At 40.4% G+C, this 19,553-nt stretch overlaps 1 protein-coding gene across 6 annotated transcripts in view; it reads left to right on the top strand.

Moving 5' to 3' along the window:
- The first annotated feature begins 14,973 nt into the window (after positions 1-14,973).
- The window catches only part of SV2B (synaptic vesicle glycoprotein 2B), a 182,367-nt gene continuing 177,787 nt past the window's right edge, over positions 14,974-19,553 (top strand). For 4 of the 6 annotated variants that reach the window (XM_007990475.3, XM_073012987.1, XM_073012990.1 and 1 more), the window contains exon 1: positions 15,167-15,772. The gene's annotated coding sequence lies outside the window, so the exon portion shown is untranslated. Of the gene's footprint in view, positions 15,097-15,166; positions 15,773-19,553 lie in introns of those variants that run through there. The other 2 variants (XM_073012991.1, XM_073012989.1) reach the window with 2 other exon arrangements.

Below are 19,553 nucleotides of genomic sequence, written 5' to 3'. Positions count from 1 at the left end.
GAAACCCTGTCTCTACTTAAAATACAAAAATTAGCTGGGCGTGGTAGCAGGCGCCTGTAATCCCAGCTACTCGGAGGCTGAAGCAGGAGAATCGCTTGAACCCGGGAAGCAGAGGTTGCAATGGGCCAAGATGGCACCATTCACTCCAACCTAGGTGGCAAGAGCGAGACTTTGTCTCAAAAAATGAAAAAAAAATAATTGTAGGCTGGGCATGCTGGCTCACACCTGTAATCCCAGCACTTTGGGAGGCCGAGGCGGGTGGATCACCTGAGGCTGGGAGTTCGAGACCAGCTTGGCCAACATGGTGAAACCCCATCTCTACTAAAAAATACAAAAATTAGCTGGGCGTGGTGGCAGATGCCTGCAATCCCAGCTACTTGGGAGGCTGAGGCAGGAGAATGGCTTGAACCCGGGGGGTGGAGGTTGCAGTGAGCCGAGATTGCACCATTGCACTCCAGCCTGGGAGACAGAGCAAGACTCTGTATCAAAAAACAAACAAACAAACAAACAAACATTAATTGTAAACTACCTATGACATAAGATTTACTATACTAATTATTCTCAGGTACACAGTTCAGTGGCATTAAGCACACTCACATTGTTGTGCGACCACCACCAATTATTTCCAGAGTTCTTTTGATTTTGCAAAACTGAAACTCAATAGCCATTAAACAATAACCTCTTTCTCCCTCCCATTAGCCCCTGGCTACCACCATTCTCCTTTCTGTCTGTATGAATTCAACTACACTAGGTACCTTATATAGGTGGAATCATATAGTATTTGCCCTTTTGTGACTGACATTTCATTTTGCTTAATGTCTTCAATGTTCTTTCATGTTGTAGCCTCTGTGAGAATTTTCTTTCTTTCTAAAGCTGAGTAATATTCCACCGTATGTATATACCACATTTTGTTTATCCCTTCCTCTGTTGATGAAAACTTGGATACTTTTAACCATTTGTTATTGAGAATAATGCTGCTATAAACATGAATCTAAAAATATCTCAAGTCCCTTCTTCCAATTTTTTTACATACCTATTAGCATGTCATATAGATAATGGATCATATGATAATTCTAATTGTAATTTTTTGAGGATCCGCCACACTGTTTTCCACAGTGGCTGCACCATTTTACCAAACAACCGTATACAAAGTTTCTTACCAAGTGTGCATACAAGCTCCAGTTTCTCCAAATCCTTTCTAGCGCTTGTTATTTTCTGTGCATATTTGTGCTTTTTTTTTCCGAATAAACAGCTATCCTAATAGATGTGAAGTGCTATCTCACTGTAGTTTTGATTTTCATTTCTCTAATCATTAGTGATGAGGAGCGTCTTTTCACTTGCTTATTGGCATTTGTATATCTTCTTTGGAAAAATGTCTATTTAAATCCTTTGCCTGTTTTTTGTTGTTGTTGTTGTTGTTGCAGGAGTTCTTTATATAGTTCTTATATTGATCCCTTATGAGATATATAGTTTGCAAACATTTTTTCTCATTTAGTGAGATGCTTGTTCACTCTGTTAATTGTGTATTTTGATGCACAGAAGCTTTTAATTTTGATGCAGAGCAATTTATCTTTATTTTCTTTTGTTGCTTGTGCTTTTGGTGTTATATACAAGGAATCACTGTGATATTTAATGTCACGAAGACTTTTCCATGGTTTTCTCTAAGAGATTTATAGTTTTTAGCTCTTATGTTTAGATCTTTGATCTATTCTGAGTTCCTTTCTGTGTATAGTACCATAAGGGTTGAACTTTATTCTTTTGCATGCGGACATTCAGTTTTCTCAATCACATTTATTGATTAATGTGACTTTCTTAGAGCCACATAGACAGTAGCAGAGATGTGGCCAGAACCTAGGTTCCCTGATTCTAGGTCTTTAGGACTTCCCCTACTATTGTTTGTTAGTGCCCCATTGCCCACTGTCTTCCATAACTGAGGCACCACTGTGTTCACACAGAGGTGTGATGGAGTTCACACTCTGAGTGCACCTGCATTTGAAAGGCAGAATTTGTTGTCCCCAGTATTTTTGAACAAGGAGGTCATCCAGTGCTCTCTGCCCAACTGGTCATCCAGTTTTGCTTCTACTTCATCATTTCATTAAGGCTGGAAAGGAGGCAAACCCAGTCACAAAAACTTGCCTTCAGAATCGCAAGTTGTTTATACTTTACTTCACACGCTTTTCCTTAATAAACCACAGGGCTCTTTAAGAACCAAACCTCTTCTTTCAGGAAAATAAAATGGGCTTGTGCAATGAACTGTTCAAATTAAAAAATATGAATTATGAAATGATGAATGTGAGAAGTCCAAACTTAGCGAAATTAATTTCTAAAATACATTCTATCTGCTGAGACTCTGATCATGATCCTTTTTCAATTCATACCTAAACTACCATCTATTTAATTTTCTTTGCAGGAGTTGGTGGTTAGTATATGTCAGAGGAAAATACTAAAAAAAAAATCAATGAGCAAAAATATTTTAAAATCACTTGCAAATGTGTTAAACATTATAAATTTCATGCAGTGTAAACCTGTGTAACACATGTATACTGGGTCCTACATGGTCCCATCTTTGCATGGTCATGTATTTAAAGAAACATGCCTCAGAAACACAACTGAAGGTCATTAAAAGTAATTCCAATCTTTACTTGGCTATTGATTAACATTAAAGTGGATTCAATTCATAACTTATATTTCTTTCAATTTCTGCCTGTCTCTTTCACATTTTGCAACTGCTCCCCAATCAAATGCACCCTTCAACACCTATCCAATGACCTTTTCTATTTCGTTGTCTTCCCCATCTCCTTCTGGATCCCCCTTTTCTCTCAGACATTTTCCTCCTCAAAATTTTACTCATATGCATAATAAAGGGGATGGTGATGAACACTTCTTATCACCTTCGTTTTTTTTTGAGACTAAGTCTCGCTCTGTCACCCAGGCTGGAGTGCAGTGGCATGTCTTGGCTCACTGCAACCTCTGTCTCCTGGATTCAAGCTATGCCCCTACCTCATCCTCCTGAGTAGCTGGGATTACAGGCACCCACCACCGTACCGGCTAATTTTTGCATTTTTAGTAGAGACGGGATTTCACCATGTTGGTTAGGCTGATCTTGAACTCCTGACCTCAAGTAATCCGCCTGCCTTGGCCTCCCAAATTGTTGGGATTACAGGCATGAGCCACCGTGCCTGGCCCACCTTCAGTCTTTCCACCTGGTCCAGGCCACCATCATTTCTAGCCTGAATCGCTATGTGAGTCTCTCAGTTGGTCTCCTCACTTCCACCCCTGCCCCTTAGAGTCTATTCCAGATACAGAAGCCAAAACAATCCATTAAAATATAAAGTCAGCATTAGCTTTCTCCTTCCCCTGAGTATTTATTTGCTTACTGTCTGTTTCTCCCCACTAGACTGTAAGCTCCTTGACTGTGGGCAGTTTTCTCTGGTTCCCTGCTGTATCTCCGGTGAAAACAACACTGACTGGTACATGAGAGGTACCTCAAATTTGTTGAATGAAAGGCTGAGTTGATGAATGAATTTCTTACTTGATTTTACAGGTTATTTCTTCTGTATGAAATAACTACTATAAGAATTGACATGATTTTGGCTTCAGGTTACAAAAAAGACAGTAAGCTTTATTTTATGTAAATAAGCCATTTCTGAACATGAATGATGTGTTACCATTAAGGCTTCAAAACCAATGAGGAAAACAAATGCTATATCTCTGACTGCCTTTCTGCTGTTACTTGCCATGCTACAATTCATAATTTTTTTTTTGGTCTTTCAGTCTCCTTTTATTAAAGGGGGAATTAAAAAGAAAGAAGTGGCTTAAACAATGAGGAATTACTGCTCACATTACTGGAAGTACAGAGGTAGCCTGATTCTAGCAACTGAATGATGGCCTTGAGCTTGCAGGTGCTTTTTCTTTCTTTGACATCCAGTACTACAGGGCACCTTCAGTGCCCTGTCTCGTAGTCTCTCTACCTTCAGTCTAGCAATTGGTGCAGGAATCAGCTCTGCCCGGGTGCATCAGCACCTTGCCTCAGCTGCACACCATAGTTTTCACTTTCTGTTCCAGAGCTCTTCTGCTAGCAGATGTGTCTTCTAGGAACCAACTGAGGGACCAGCTGGACCCTTGTGCACAAGCAAACTTACAAACAGGAGGACGTTAACATGCCATGGGGCAACTGTTGACCAATGGGAGAGGAGAACGAGTAGATAAATGTTTCAGTCTTTCAACCTTTGGGTCACATTTCTGAGTCATATTCTATACAGTTCTTTTAGAATCTCTTAGCAGGATCAATGTCCAGTTGCCCACAGTGTGACTAATTTGATAGTGTGCCATTGAATTTACTTTCCTTTCTCCCCTCACTGTTCAGAGTCTTCCCACTCTTGTACCCTAAAATTTTCTCAAATAAGCTACTCATGGGGATATTCTTGCCCCAGGCTCTGTTTTCAGGGGAAAACCTAGGCTATGAGAGTTGGAACCAGAAAGTTCTCTGAAAGCAGTCCCTCAGGATGGATTCTGTGACTTGATTACTCATTGGTAGATGGCAAGACGGACTTCATTGTTGGTGGAAAGCAGGGTGTTGCTAACCCTTGACATGCAGTATTACTACAATTACTAAGACTCTGTATGGTAGAGAATTGGGATGAGGAGCAGCTGGAAGGTGAGACACTGGCATAAGTTGGGGAACCTAGGCTAAGACGGTAGCCTTTATGTAAATACTGGTCCTCCTCATGCTCATAAAATGGCTGTGAGTAGCAAGCGGAGTGTATTAGTCTGTTCTCACACTGCTAATAAAGACATACGTGAGACTGGGTAATTTATAAAGGAAAGAAATTTAATGGATTCACAGTTTTGCATGGCTGGGGAGGGCTCACAACCATGGCAGAAGGCAAAGCAGAAGCAAAGGCACATCTTACGTGGCGGTAGGCAAGAACTTGTGTAGGAAAACTCCCCTTTATAAAACCATCAGATCTTGTGAGATTTATTCACTATCATGAGAACAGCATGGGAAAGACCTGCCCCCAAGATTCAATTACCTCCCACTGAGTTCCTCCCATGACAGGTGGGAATTATGGGAGCTACAATTCAAGATGAGATTTGGGTGGAGACACAGCCAAACCATATTATGGGGCTATTTGCTTCCTCTTTCACATCCAGGAGAAGAGGAAGAGTGCCTCCAAGAGTAGTTCTTCCTTCAGTATGATCTCATGGACTTTTTTGGACCAATTTTTGTTGCAATGAAATGCTATTAGGCTTAGGTTTCTGAATGAATCATGGCCAAGGGGCACTGAAATTACTTACTGGAATTACTGCAATTACTGAGATGGTTAACGTTAGGTGAGTCGCAAACCATTCATGAGGTTCATATCTTTTCCAAACTTTTTTAAAGTTCGTAGTTGCTGAGAGAGACTGAATTGCATGCTGGGGAATCAACCACAATGTCCATTGCACTCTTCTATTCCTGATTTCTTGATGAACCGCTCATCTTTCTTCAAGACACTGTTAAAACATCACCTGTTCTGTGAAGACTTCTGTGAGGCAGGCTTATCTTCTCTGTGCTACATCTGAACCTATGGGAGGTAGTGGTTTTGAAAGTATGGGTGCTGGAGCCCATTTGCCCAACTTCCTAGCTGTGTGATGTTGGGAAACTTGTATAACCTCACTGTACATCAGTAGTTTCATAAGTAAAAAAGGTATTGACTTTATTTTCTTTATTTTTCTTTTTTGTTTTTAGATTGGGAAAAAGGTACTTTAACTTTAGAGTGTTGCTGTGAAGATTAAATATGTAGAATGTATAAGTGGTTCAGAACAGTGCCTGGTGCATAATAAGTGCTCATTGTGTCTGTTATAGGATTTCACTCCTAGTCATTTTTGTGTTTCCAGTGCCTGAAGTGAATAAAGATCTGTTAAATGAATAAATGAATGAACAAATAGTACAGAGAATACACAAATATCTGGAAGAGAGAGATTGCTATGAGGAACTGGGGGATGGAGGAGAGTGGTTTGAGGATGTTTATTGGAGGACGTGGAATCTGAGTAGAAACTTGAAGGATACATTGGCCTTTTCCAGGGTCGAGGATCAAAAACAGTACTAGTATGAGGAAGTGTGTGTAAAGACACAGAAGAGAAAATAAGTATAGAGCATTTGAGAGAATAGAGCAATGTGGCTAGAATCGAAGGAGTGGGAATGGAAATGAGGAGGGATAAGACAGGACAGTTAGGTTGGAACCAAACTGAGGAGGAACCAAGCCTGTATGAATAGGAGAAGGATAATTTTGTGGAAAGAAGTCAGGCTTCAGAATTATACCATGGTTTGGACTCTTGTCCCCATCACTTACTGGTTGTCTGGCCTTAAAATCACTTGACCACTCTAAGCTTATTTTTTAAATCTATAACATAAAAATAGGCCAGGTAAAGTGGCTTACGTCTGTAATCCCAGCACTTTGGGAGGCCGAGGTGAGCAGATCACTTGAGCTCAGGAGTTTGAGACCAGCCTGCGCAATGTGGTGAAACCCTGTTTCTTCAAAAAATGCAAAAATTAGCCAGGCATGGTGGCACGTGCCTGTAGTCCCAGCTACTTGGGAGGCTGAGGTGGGAAAATCGCTTGAGCTCAGGGGGTCGAGGCTGCAGGGAGCTGAGATCACGCCACTACACTCCAGCCTGGATGACATAGTGAGACCCTGCCTCAAAAAATATTTGCATAATTTGTAGAGATTTTTTGAACATCAGCAAAAATCCACATAGAATGCCTTTCAAATGGTAAGCACATGGTAAAGGCATTTGTTAAGTTGATTGTTATACCAGCAGGTAGTGTTAAAACCTTTGTTTTATACAGAGAGTGGCATTTTAACGTCCTTTGATGGTAGTATAATTGAACCATCAAAATTTATAGAGTGATAAAACCCAGGAACTGAACCAGCAAGTCTGCCAGACATTGCCAATGCATGGAAATCAGTGCCTTCTTTGGTCGACTGGGAGGCAGCAGAAGGTAATGGAAATATTTCAAGTGATGGGACTTCGCAGATTCCTTTTTTCCTCTTTCAGATTTAGTTTTATAATTCTGCTTTCAAGCAGACCACCACTTTCTTTATAGGATTGTTTGATTTATCTGCACTGTTGAGTGACACTTTACTTCCTAAAAACCAACCAGAAGTCTTTCTTAGTAAGTTCATAAATTGGATCTTGCCATGGTCAAATCTGAATTTCGTCTCTGCCATTACAGGGAGTGGAAGAGATGCTGATTCTTTACATATTAACTTTTCCTTCTGGTAAAACTGCAGGAGAGACTTTATCATGATCACATCATTATTAGCCAAAGGCCCACAGAGTGAACACCAGAGATTTTCAGGCTTACATATTAGCTTCAGTTGTGACTTACCCTTTGCAATCACAAGCCAACAGCTCCCTGAAGGCCTGTAGGTTCTCACCTGATATTCTTTGGTTCTTGTGAAATCACAAATTGATTGTGGATTTCCCCATTTCTGCTCTAATTGTCTTAACTTTTGCTGTTCTAAGTAAGGTGTTTAGAAGGCTACTGCACTTACATTCCAAGAATGAAAACATAAAATGAGGGTGTTTTCCTAGATTCATTTGAATTGGTGAAGCAAATTGTTAAAATTAACAGTAATATTTTAAGGGAGGAAGACACAGAAAATTTGACAGTTGTCCCTCATGTTTATTGAAGAAAATCGGAACAAAAATGGCCTTTGAGGAAATGAGGTTTGTCCTTTGATTCTTGAGGAGTAGGAGAAGGTAATTTAATTTCTACAGAAGAATTTTGGTGAGAAATGTGCCTTGAATTTAAAGTAATTTATTTACATATCTGACTAACGTAAATCTCAAAAGAATGTTTTAAAAATGATCTTCTTTCCAGATTTTCAACTAGAAATCAGAATTAGCATTTCTTCACCTATCATATAAAGGATACTCTCATCCATTGTAGGCAATATATTAGAATGGTCATTACCACACCTGGTTTTAGAATGAGATAACTTAGGTTGATCTCCTGGCTTCATTACTTATTACTATGTGATCTTTGGCAAGTTACATAATTTGTCTGAAAATGATACCTACTTCATAAAAATGTGAGGATTAAAAGAGTTAGCAAGTTGATTTCTGATTTCCAGTAAGATTTAACAGGTAATGGCAAGCCATTAATCTTACGTAGCAACTAGAAAAAAATGGATAAATTACATAAATTATGTTTTAAAAAATATCAGAGGACAGTGGAAACAAAAAGGACTAGATGAACTAACATTTCAAAGAGAGAAGGACTCTTCTTAGGTGGGCTAAGATTATTCTCTTCTTTCTTATGAAGATGGGCTGGGTCTGACTATGTGTTTACTATGTGTTATAGACTGAAATTTTATACTAGGGGAAGAGGAACCAGTAGAGCTTTAGAATAACATATAGCTTGATATACTGGTTTAAAGTCTAGAGAAGGCCCAAATGTACAGATAGTTTGCCTGATAGAATATTTGCTGAAGCTGAATTGAGGGGTATGAGAAGCTGGTATTAGACTGGAAAGGCAGAATAAAATATTATGTAATTTCACAGGGTTTATGAGAAAAATCCTTCCTGGAGAAACGTCCTGTAATAAACACAAGACAGATTTCATTCTTGAGACATATGAAAAGCAGAGGTGAAGCCATCTATGTAAAGCAATTATGAAGCTTCTTGGAAGCTTACTGCTTGAATGAATTGAGGTAATCCATCTCTTATCTTATCTGCTTAACAGAGGACAAGGTGAACCGTCTTTGAAGGAAAACAGTATCAGCTTCACTTTTCCATGGTTCCTTTCCACACAGTGTCTGGCATACAATAACAAAACCAAGACACATTTGAAGAGACAGAAAAATTTTTTTCTTTACAAATAATCAAGAGAAAAGAAAAGACAACAAAATAGATAAAATTATCCACATGTTAAAGTTAGTAAATTTTATTATAAATATGTTACAGAAAATAGAGAAAATGATGAATAGATGAATAAAAATATAAATCAAATATTAAAAGTTTGAACAAAGCCTATGTAAAATAATTAAATGGACATTTGAAAATGTAGTATCTAGACTTAAACACATTGGATAGGTTTAACAGAAAACTGGTCATAGCAGAAAACAAATTTAGTAACTTCAAAGAAAGTTCAATAGAAAATATTCAAGATAAAGCACAAAGAGGGGGAAAAGGAAAAGAAGGAACAGAATGTGAGAGAAATGTGGGACAATATCAAAATGGCTTAATTATGCATAACATATGTGTTCTTTCAATACAAAAGCATAAGAGAGAGAAAATAGGGCACAAACAACCTCTGAAAAGATAAAGAGTGATAATTTTCTAAAACTTATATAAAAGGTATGAACTCACAAATTCTAGATGCTCAGAGAACCACAATCAGGATAAATACAAAAAGAAAACTATACATAAGAATATAGGGGAGAAGGCTGGGCGCGGTGGCTTACACTTGTAATCCCAGCACTTTGGGATGCTGAGACTGGTGAATCATTTAAGATCAGGGGTTCGAGACCAGCCTGGCCAATATGGTGAAATCCCATCTCTACTAAAAACTCAAAAAAATTATCTTGGCATAGTGGTGGACACCTGTAATCCCAGCTACTGGGAGGCTGAGGTAGCAGAATCACTTGAACCTGGGAGGTGGAGGTTGCAGTGAGCCGAGATTGTGCCACTGCACTCCAGCCTGGGTGACACAGTGAGACTACATCTCAAAAAAATAACAAAAAAACAAACAAAAAAAGAACACAGGGGAGAAAAAAATGTTTTCTTCTATCCTTCTAGGTACTTTGGCTGGTCTTCACATTAAATTGACATGAGATAGATTAACAGGAGAAAAGTAACTTTAATTATGTATACACAGGAGACCCACAAAAATATGAGACTAAAGAAGATGGTCAGATGACTGAGACTTATCAGATGACTGAGACTTTAATGTTCTAAGGATTACAGGTGTCCACCACCATGCTAGAGAAAGGAATAGAGGATTAAAGTTTCTGGAGAGTGGTGGAGACAAATTATGGGAAAGTGAAGGAGGAAATATATGGTAAATAAAAATTACCTTGTTATGCAGATAAACATCTCTTAGGTGATAAAAGTTGTCTCAGAGTAACTCTCTTCCTAGTATAGATATTTTTGCCAATAAAAATTATCTTTAAAAATCAAATTTTTCTTACAAAAGGGTAAATTTATACTTTGTCTTAAGCCACTGAAAGGGAGGTAAAGATTTTTTTAAGCATTGGCTGTTTGTCAATTTCTTTTAGCTCAAATAATCAATATGCCGAAATAGCATATTTTGCAGTGACATGTTCTAAACTCCTTCAGAAACATTATAATTACACTCTGATTGAAAAGGTAAAGAGAAAAATACTAAAAGCAGCAAAAGAAAAAAACATTATTTTCAAAGAATTGATAACAAATCAATTGCAGATTTTTCAACTGAAACTATGGAAGCAAGAAGACAATAGAATGACATCTTCAGAATGATGAAAAAAAGAGACTTTTATCTATGAATTCATACACAGTGAAAAATATCCTTCAAAAATAATGGTAAAATAAAGACATTTTAAGTCAAACAAAAGCTGAGCATATTAGTCCCTAGTAGGCCTGCACTACAAGAAATACTAAAAGGAGTTGTACTAGCTGAAATAAAAGGATCTCAGAAGCACAGAACTTCAGGAAGGAATGAAGACCACCAGAAATGGGACATATGCAATTCAATGTAGGAGGATATTGACTTTTAAGGGTTTATAGTGTTATAAATTAAGTAAAATATATGAAAACAGTAGCACAGAAGTCAGGAAGAGTCGAATGTAGTTAAATTTTTGCAAGGTTTTTGCATTGTTTGGGAAGTAATAAGAGTAATAAGGTTAACTTAAAGTTGTTAGAGTTGCACGGTAAAATCTCTAGAGTATCCAAATATTATAAAAATAGAAAAAGGGAAATGTAAGAAGCAAATAGAGGAGATATACTGATTTAAGTTTTAAATCTTTAGGAAAGGAAGAAAGAATACTAATCTACACAAATTATTCCAGAAAAGATAAGTGAGAGAATACTTTTCAGCCTATTTTATGAGGCCAGTAAATCCTGATACAAAAACTTGACAGGGACACTAGAAGAAAGAAATATTACATGCTAATCTCTCTCATGAACACAGACACAAAAATACTAAACAAAATATCATCAAATCAAATGCAATGATAATAAAAATATTATACCATGACCAAATGGGGTTTATTTGAGAAATGTAAGGTTGGTTTAATATTCAAAAGTCTATCAAGGTAATTTGCTATATTAATCAAATGAAAGAAAAAAAACAGTCATTTCAGTAGATGCAAAAAAAATGACAAAATTTAGCATCCATTTGTTATATGTTTCTTAGTAATCTAACAGAAGACAGAATCTTTTAAATATAAAGATTAGAAATATCTCCCCAAAGTATGCCACTTTGGCATAAGGCTTATTTTGAGCTAAAGACAACTGGGGAAAAGCAGATACAAGAAAAACTCTCTGTCCTTTCCCTATTTTCCTAAAAGCAGGGCATAAATATACATGAAAGTCTCCCCTCCCCTCTCAACCAAGAACACCAAAAGTAAATCACCAGATAGAAATGACTTTAGACCCTTATCAGACTGGAGACAGCAGCAGAACGTCTACATAACACACTTAACTAGCATTTATCTACCATTAGTTTCCTGTATATTTGCCTTCCTACAATTTCCTAAATTGTAGGTGACTCGAAGTCCTTTTCTTTTGTCTTGTCACTTCTCTAAAAGTTTATTATTTTTTGTTGAAGATGTATAAGCTGGAGTTTGAAGCTATCTCTGTGAGAATTACTTATTTTCTGGGTATCCTCTAGGCATATGTAAGATATACATGTTAACAAACTTGTTTGGTTTACTCTTGTTAGTCTGTATTTTGTTTCAGAAGCCCCAGCCAAACATTTTAGAATGGTAGAAGGGAGCTTATTTTTCCTCCCCATACACCCATGGTTAGCATCATACTTATTAGTAAGAGTGCTTTCCCTCTGAAGTTACAACTAAGACATGCTGTTAATTATTACCATGTTTACAATTAACATCATACATAACAGTATGAAAATGCCCCATCCTCCAAATTAGAGAGTAAGACAATGATGTCCAGTGTCATCACTTTTATGAAAGGTCCTAGCTAGAGCAATAGGGCATAAAAAGTTTATGTAGATGTTAAACATTAGAAAAGAAAAAGTAAAATTGTCTTTAATTGCATATATTCTGTACCTTAAAAATATCAAAGAATATACAAGCTTTTTTTGTTGCTTTGTTTTTGAGATGGAGCCTTGCTCTGTTGCCAGGCTGGAGTGTAGTGGCACGATCTTGGCTCACTGCAACCTCCGCCTCCCAGGTTCAAGCGATTCTCCTGCCTCAGCCTCCTGAGTAGCTGGGACTACAGGCATGTGCCGCCACATCCAGCTAATTTTTGTATTTTTAGTAGAGACAGGGTTTCACCATGTTGGTCAGGATGGTCTCAATCTCTTGACCTTGTGATCTGCCTGCCTCAATCTCCCCAAAGTGCTGGGATTACAGGCGTGAGCCACTGTGCCTGGCCTATACAACCTATAAAAATTAATAAGTGAATTTAGCAATTAAAAGAATGTGGAATATAAGAACAATATATTGAAATAAGTTTTATTTTGATGTTGATATAAGGTTAATCTAAAATTAATTATATTTTTGAATACTAGCAATAAGATTAAAAATGAAGTTAAAGTGCTATTTACAATAAAATGAAAACATCAAAAATTTAAGCATAATACAACAAAACATAAGCAAGATCTATTCACTGAAAACTATAAAGTATTTCTGAGTGACATTAAAGAAGACCAAAATAAATAGATATAAAATGTAAAATTATTGGAGGACAGTATTGTTAAGGTGTTGATTCTCACCAAATTGATTTATAGATATAAGGCAATTCCAATCAAAATCCCACCAGGGATTGTGTGCATAATTTGACAAGTTGATTCTAAAATTCTTGTGGAAAAGCTAAGGACCTGAAAGAACCAAGACAATTTGGAAGAAGAAAAAAGGTGGGCAAATATGATCAGATTTCCAGACTTATAATAAAGGTAACTCAGACAGTGTAGTGTTGGTGTAAGGATAGGGACACAGATCAGTCTAGAAACAGATGGACATATAGATGGTCACTTGACTTATAACAAAGATGCTATTGCAAGCTAATTCATAAAGAATGGTGTTTTCCACAATGGTTTTGGAGCAACTGCTATCTTGAAATAAAAGTAAAATTTCAGCCTACCTTATCCCATGCACAAATAGAAAATAAACTAAAATGTAAAGGGTAAAACAAAGGCTTGTAGAAGGAAAGAAACATCAGATAATAGATGCCCAACTCTGAGACAAAGAAAGATTTGTTAAACAAAACACACAAAAGCAGTCATCTTTTAATCACAAAAGAAAAAAATTAATGTTGTGTTTCATTAAAATTAAGAGAATAAAAATATAAGCCCCAAACAGGGAGAAGATATTAAAACTATTATATCCAACCAAGGATTTATACCTAAAACAGAGAGCGTGCCTACAGATCAGTAAGAAAAAGACAAAAAACCCAATAAATTGGTCGAAAGACTTGAAACTTTACAAAAGAATATCCAAATGGCCAATAAGCATAAGAAATTGCTCAACATTAGTAATCATCAAGAAATACAAATTAAAACTATATCAAAGTTTTAATTTCAATGTAATTTACACTACACACAACAATGGCTAAAATTAAAAGCACTGATAATGCCAAGTTATGGCAAAGAAATAGAACATCTGGAATTCTCAAACATTGCCGATGGGACTAGGACTGTAAATTGCCACAACCACTTTGGAAAACTGTTTGGTAGTACTGTATCTACTAAGGCAAAGTACTGTATCTGTTTTCTAAGGCAAAAACAGGCATTTATCTTGTGACCCAGCAACTCTATTCCTAGTCACATATTCAAAAGAAAAGAGTACTGGCCGGGCGCGGTGGCTCACGCCTGTAATCCCAGCACTTTGGGAGGCCGAGGCGGGCGGACCACAAGGTCAGGAGATCGAGACCATGGTGAAACACCGTCTCTACTAAAAAATAGAAAAAAAATAGCCGGGCGCAGTGGCGGGCGCCTGTAGTCCCAGCTACTCTGGAGGCTGAGGCAGGAGAATGGCGTGAACCTGGGAGGCGGAGCTTGCAGTGAGCCGGGATCGCGCCACTGCACTCCAGCCTGGGCGACAGAGCGAGACTCCGTCTCAAAAACAACAACAACAACAACAACAACAAAAAAAAAACAAAAAAAAAAAAAAGAAGAAAAGAGTACATATGTCTATCAAATGTTCACAACAGGCTGTGCGCCGTGGCTCACACCTGAAATCCCACCACTTTGGAAGGCTGAGGTGGGTGGATCATCTGAGGTCAGGAGTTTGACATCAGCCTGGCCAACATGTCAAAACCCTGTCTCTACTAAAAATACAAAAATGATCCAGGCTTGTTGGCGCATGCCTGTAATCCCAGCTACTTGGGAGGCTGAGGCAGGAGAATTGTTTGAACGCGGGAGACAGAGGTTGCAGTGAGCCGAGATCATGCCACTGCACTCCAGCCTGGGCGACAGAGTGAGACTCCATCTCAAAAAAAAAAAAAAAAAAAAAAAAAAAAAAAGTTCATAGCAGCCTTATTCATCACAGCTAAAATCTGGAAGCAACTCAAATGTCCACTCATAGGAGAAGGGATAAATAAATTGTGTTATATTTAGGCAATAGAATTATTCAGCAATAAGAAAAAAATGACCTACTGATACATGTAATGATATGGATCCTAGAGCGGGCCAGGCATCTGCGGTGTTGTGCTGTCTGAGCCCGCGTCCGAATTTCCAGTGTCCTTTCCTTGCTCCTCACTTCCTCCTAGAAGAAACCCTATTCTCCTAAAGAGTCTTTCGGTGCTGAGCCTTGGCAGTTTAGTTTGCTGAACTCTCCAGTGGAGTTAGTGGGTGGTGGTTTGGGAGTAGGGAGAAAGAGGTGGAGCGCTTGTTTGAATGCACCAAGCCTCGCAGGCTTTCCTCCTCCCCGCGCTGGTCAGGTAGGTTCTTTTCAGTTCCTGATGAAGCAAACGAAAACAAAGCAGTTGAACAGCACCGAAGTGTATACTTTGGGGGCGCCGTGATCAGAGGATTCCCTTTCCCGGGAACTTGCGTCTAGTCCTCTGACGCATCCTAGTTCGGAGTGGGTGGAAGGGCATGTGGAGGCCACAGCGCCCCCTCGCCCTAGGCGGGGTGGAGACAGCGAGACGACGCCCATGATCAGCCGGTTACAAAACTCGAGGAATAAGAAGTTTAATATCTATTAGTCTGCAAATCCGGAGACCTTGCGGCCTCACTGTTCTTCCTTCCCTCTGAGCTATCTCCACACCCAGCCTTGGATCAGAGGGGATTTAGAAGCAGAGCTGTCCGCAGCGAATACTTTTAATGCCCAGGCCGGGAAGAAAGCGGGTTAGGATCTGATCCCGCTGAATAGAGGACCCAGGAGCCTCCCGCCCCGGGTGCTCTGTAGTGCGGGGGCGCGCTGCGCGCTGCGCGCTGCGCCTGGGCGGCTGGCGGCGGCGGCGTGGGGGCGGTGATGCAGGTGTGACACCGGCCGGCTACTGCCTCCGCCCGGATCGCCCAGCGCCGCGTTAGCCGGAGCTGCACGCGGGGCAACCGGGGTGGAAGCTGCTCTGCCTGCATCCGGAGGCGTCCGCCAGCGGATTTCCCACCCAGGTAGGGGACGGCGTTGCTCGCTGCGTTGCAACCGACCCAGCCGGGGCGCGGACCCCGCGTGCTCCAGGGCTCCCAGGCGCTTCTGCCTAGCCTGAAATATACACGCTCGCACCGCTGAGTACTGTTCATAGTAAATGGCACAAAAGACCGAAGAGTCTTGGGAAGCTGGCGCAGAAAAGCAAGGGCTTGCCTGCTGCCTGGAGCTGTGCGCTTCTCTGAAAGCGGCCTCCCCGAGGGCTGTTTTTAAACCCTGTTTGAACTATTAGCGCCATAAGTAGTTTTTCAACTTATAAATGTCAGGCTGCTGGCGTTTATAGCTCCGTTTCCATAAGCTTCCTAGCCACTGCTTTTAGTTTCAGTTACATTCTAGTAGATGGATTTTGTTATTGTTGTTCGTTTGTTCTTAAAGAACAGAATTCAAACGTGCTTACACCTGGTGGCTCTTGGGGTTTGTGAGTGTGTATTTCTGCATGTGCAGGGCGCCCTCCGTGGGCGTGGGGGCCATTTCTTAGGGACACAGAGAGGATTTGTTTATGGACGGGTTTTAGCGCAAGGGAAAGAACATGACTTGTTTTGCAGGGATGGGCTAGCAAATGCGTTTAGCCAGGGAGGAGCAAGGCACTGCTGTGTCTTCGGCAGACGGGCGGTAGAAATCTCTGCTGTCCAGGGTTCAGCAGGGCTGATGAAATACATTCCTTTATCCGGAAATTACAGATGCAAATTACTCCGTTTAAGGGTAACTTAACGTCAGTGTCTTGGGCTCTGATAAGAGCAGCCCCAGTGGGGTGGGGTGGGACGCTGGCGGATGCTTGCTCCTTTCTAGCCCTGGGGAGGTGAATGTGGGTGGCTTTGGGGCTCAGAGAGTGGCAGGTGAGGGGTGAGGAGGGTGCATGGGGGAGGATTGGGCACTGTAGTCGGCTCAGCGGTGGTTCTGGTCTATGTTGATCTCCTCAGTGTTTCTGCTTCCTGCCCTTTCCAGAAGAGGTGACTTGTTCTGCTTGTTCCAGTCAGTGCAGTAGGTACAGTCTCGTGCTGCGTCTTTCTTGAGTCAGCAAATACTTACTGAGCACTTAGTATTTGTCAGAGATGGGATTAGTCCTTGGGGATGCAGAGATGATGATAACAAAGTCCTGGCTCCCTGAAGTTCACACCTGGTAGGGGGAGAAGCACTTATAATCAGGAGGTGGATAAGTTCATGATGGTGTTGGAAAAGAGCAGTGAGAGCAGAGAGGAGGAGGAAATTGACAGTGGCAATGATTGGTATAAAAATGAAGCCCTCATGGATTAGGCATGACATGGATTTCAGCAGGGACTGGGTCGCTCTCTTGGTCCTTCGGTCTGGGAGTGACCCACATGACTCTACCACACCATTGCCATCACTGCCAGTGGGTGGGCAGAGCTTTACAAGTCTCGGCTGGGCTGGTATTTGCAGTACGTGACTAGAACCCAGTAGACACAGGCGGACACCCAGAGAGGAGCACATGCAATACAAGTCAGACTTTTATTTTTTTCCTTTTTTAATGAATGGCTTTCCTGAATTCCAGGACTATAAAGGTTTTGAAGCAGCACTTCACAAAGGTAGGGACTCTGGAAAATTCTGAGGGAGTTTCAGAGCAGATGAACTTCTGTCTGCTTCTCCCTGGATCCCTGACCTATCTGTTCTTGTACCAGCCCAGTTCGAAAGGAAAACTCTCCCTTGATTATCCCTAAATAGGTGGAATAACGGAAAGCTAAAGCTGTTACTACCAATTGTCTCTGGGAGATGAAAATCCAGTCTCAAGGATGTTTCTTCCTGGACCAAAACTGTGATGGGTGAAGAAAAATGATAGAATGAAAAGCTCTTGTATTGTGTAGTTGCCAGAGACGTGCATTACATGCACCTGCATCATCACTAAGGTGTTTGAAAAGCAGCTTGCACTGTAAGAAGCATGAGTATGGATGCTCAAACAGACCTAGGTGAGTGTCTTGGGCAAGTTACTTAGCCCCTCTTTGAGCATTAGTTTCCTGATCTGTAAAATGGAGACAGTAATAGGATTCTTATAATAGTTAAAGAAAAGATACTTTAAAATATTTGCTCATTGTTACCTTATCATCATATAGAACTTGCTTGGCACAAAGTAGGCGCTCAAGCAATGGCAGTTCATTCATTAAGTTCCTACTATGTATCAGTCACTGCTCTATATATGGAAAATACAGACAAAACAACCAAAAAAGCCCTCTCTCAAGGAACTTAAATTCATGAGTGTGTGTGTGTGTGTGTGTGTGTAAGATGATGGACAAATAAATAAATACAGAGTGTATCAGCTGATGAGACATTGTAATGGAGAAAAATAAAGCTGGCTAAGAGGACTGGGGAGTGCTGCTAGAGGGCAGGGTGGGGCTTGTTATTTACTTTTATGCGGCTTGGCCAGGGAAGGCTTTTTTGTAAATGACATTTGACCAGACATCTGGGGAAGTGAGGGAGGAAGCCAGGGATTCTGGTAAATGACACTTGACCAGACATCTGGGGAAGTGAGGGAGAAAACCAGGGGTTGTAGGCAGCACCTGCAAAACCCTGAGATAGAAGAGAGGTGTGTTCCCAAGAGACCCAGAAAGGAGGTCCCAGAAGCTGCTGTTGAGTCAGACACCAGGACAGCAGTAGGAGCTGAGGTCATAAGGGCAACACAGCAGGTCTTTGAGATATTGCCTCTTAGGGTTCCTATTTGTCACTGTGATGTATGTGCTGAGTTATTGTTTAAGGAATTGGATGAAATCCTAAACTCTGTGTTTAGAAGAAGGTTGGTTGGTAGACATAAGTACCTGTGGTCATTCAGAGCATAAATGAATGCAGCAAGCAGAAAGCATAGGTCTTTGCAAGGCAACAGGAAGCACAGGAATTAAGGAGACTGTGCAATGCAGCATTCAGGTTTCTCGCATCCGGATGGACGACCATGTTTGTGCTTCTTTTGAATCTTAGTATTAAGATTTTTTGTTTCTTTTCCCCTACACTAAAAGAAAAGGTCATCTTTAGCAAACAGGCCAGCAGTCCTTGCCAGATATTCTTTTTACTTTGAGCATGAGAAGAGTGTCTATGATCATGGAAAAGTGTTGGGATCATCTGGAAATATGCTGACCTTCAGTGTACCATGGAATGCATTTACATAATATCATATGGCAAATGTATTTAAAGCCTCTGTCTTATGGGCTTAACATAAAGATCAGTTTGCTGCTCTGCCCTTTGGAAACTTTATTACTCTAGAGAAAACATGGTTTGGGGATTTGAGAGCCTCATCACTCAGCTGTCCTTGGTGCAGAAGGGCGACTGCAGTGTGTTCCATGGCCAGAAATGGGGCTGGATGCCTGAGAACCTAGTCAAAGTTTCTGTGAAATAGAATGAGGTGAGGCTGGGTCAAGGTCAGAGAGTCTGACTGGGTATCCCCAAGTCCACCTCAGAAGGCAACATTTACTTCTGTGAATTTCCCCCATCCAATATCCGGCTTTTAGTATTGCTGCCTCAGAAACCTGATCTGTCTTTCCGGGTCACATCACAGTGACCTTGTTCATCTGCATGCCAGCATATTGATTTGCAGTGGTTGAGACACTGTATGGCTTGGTTAGTGGGTCTTCTTCCTACAGATCCCTGTCATAACAGCCAAATCACAAGGAGAAGGTCTCCTAAAGCACATTATTCAGAGCAGAGCAGCTTAGATGCCTGCCCTAGGAACTGATTACATGCTTTAGGGCCAATCTTGCCAAAGGGACTACAGACCAAACCACCCCTAAACTTCGTGGCCTAAAACAA

This window comes from Chlorocebus sabaeus, chromosome 29 (genome assembly GCF_047675955.1).
Source record: "Chlorocebus sabaeus isolate Y175 chromosome 29, mChlSab1.0.hap1, whole genome shotgun sequence".
Taxonomy (NCBI): domain Eukaryota; kingdom Metazoa; phylum Chordata; class Mammalia; order Primates; family Cercopithecidae; genus Chlorocebus; species Chlorocebus sabaeus.
Note: the sequence above shows the minus strand (reverse complement) of the source record. Positions and strands in the feature narration are given on the sequence as shown.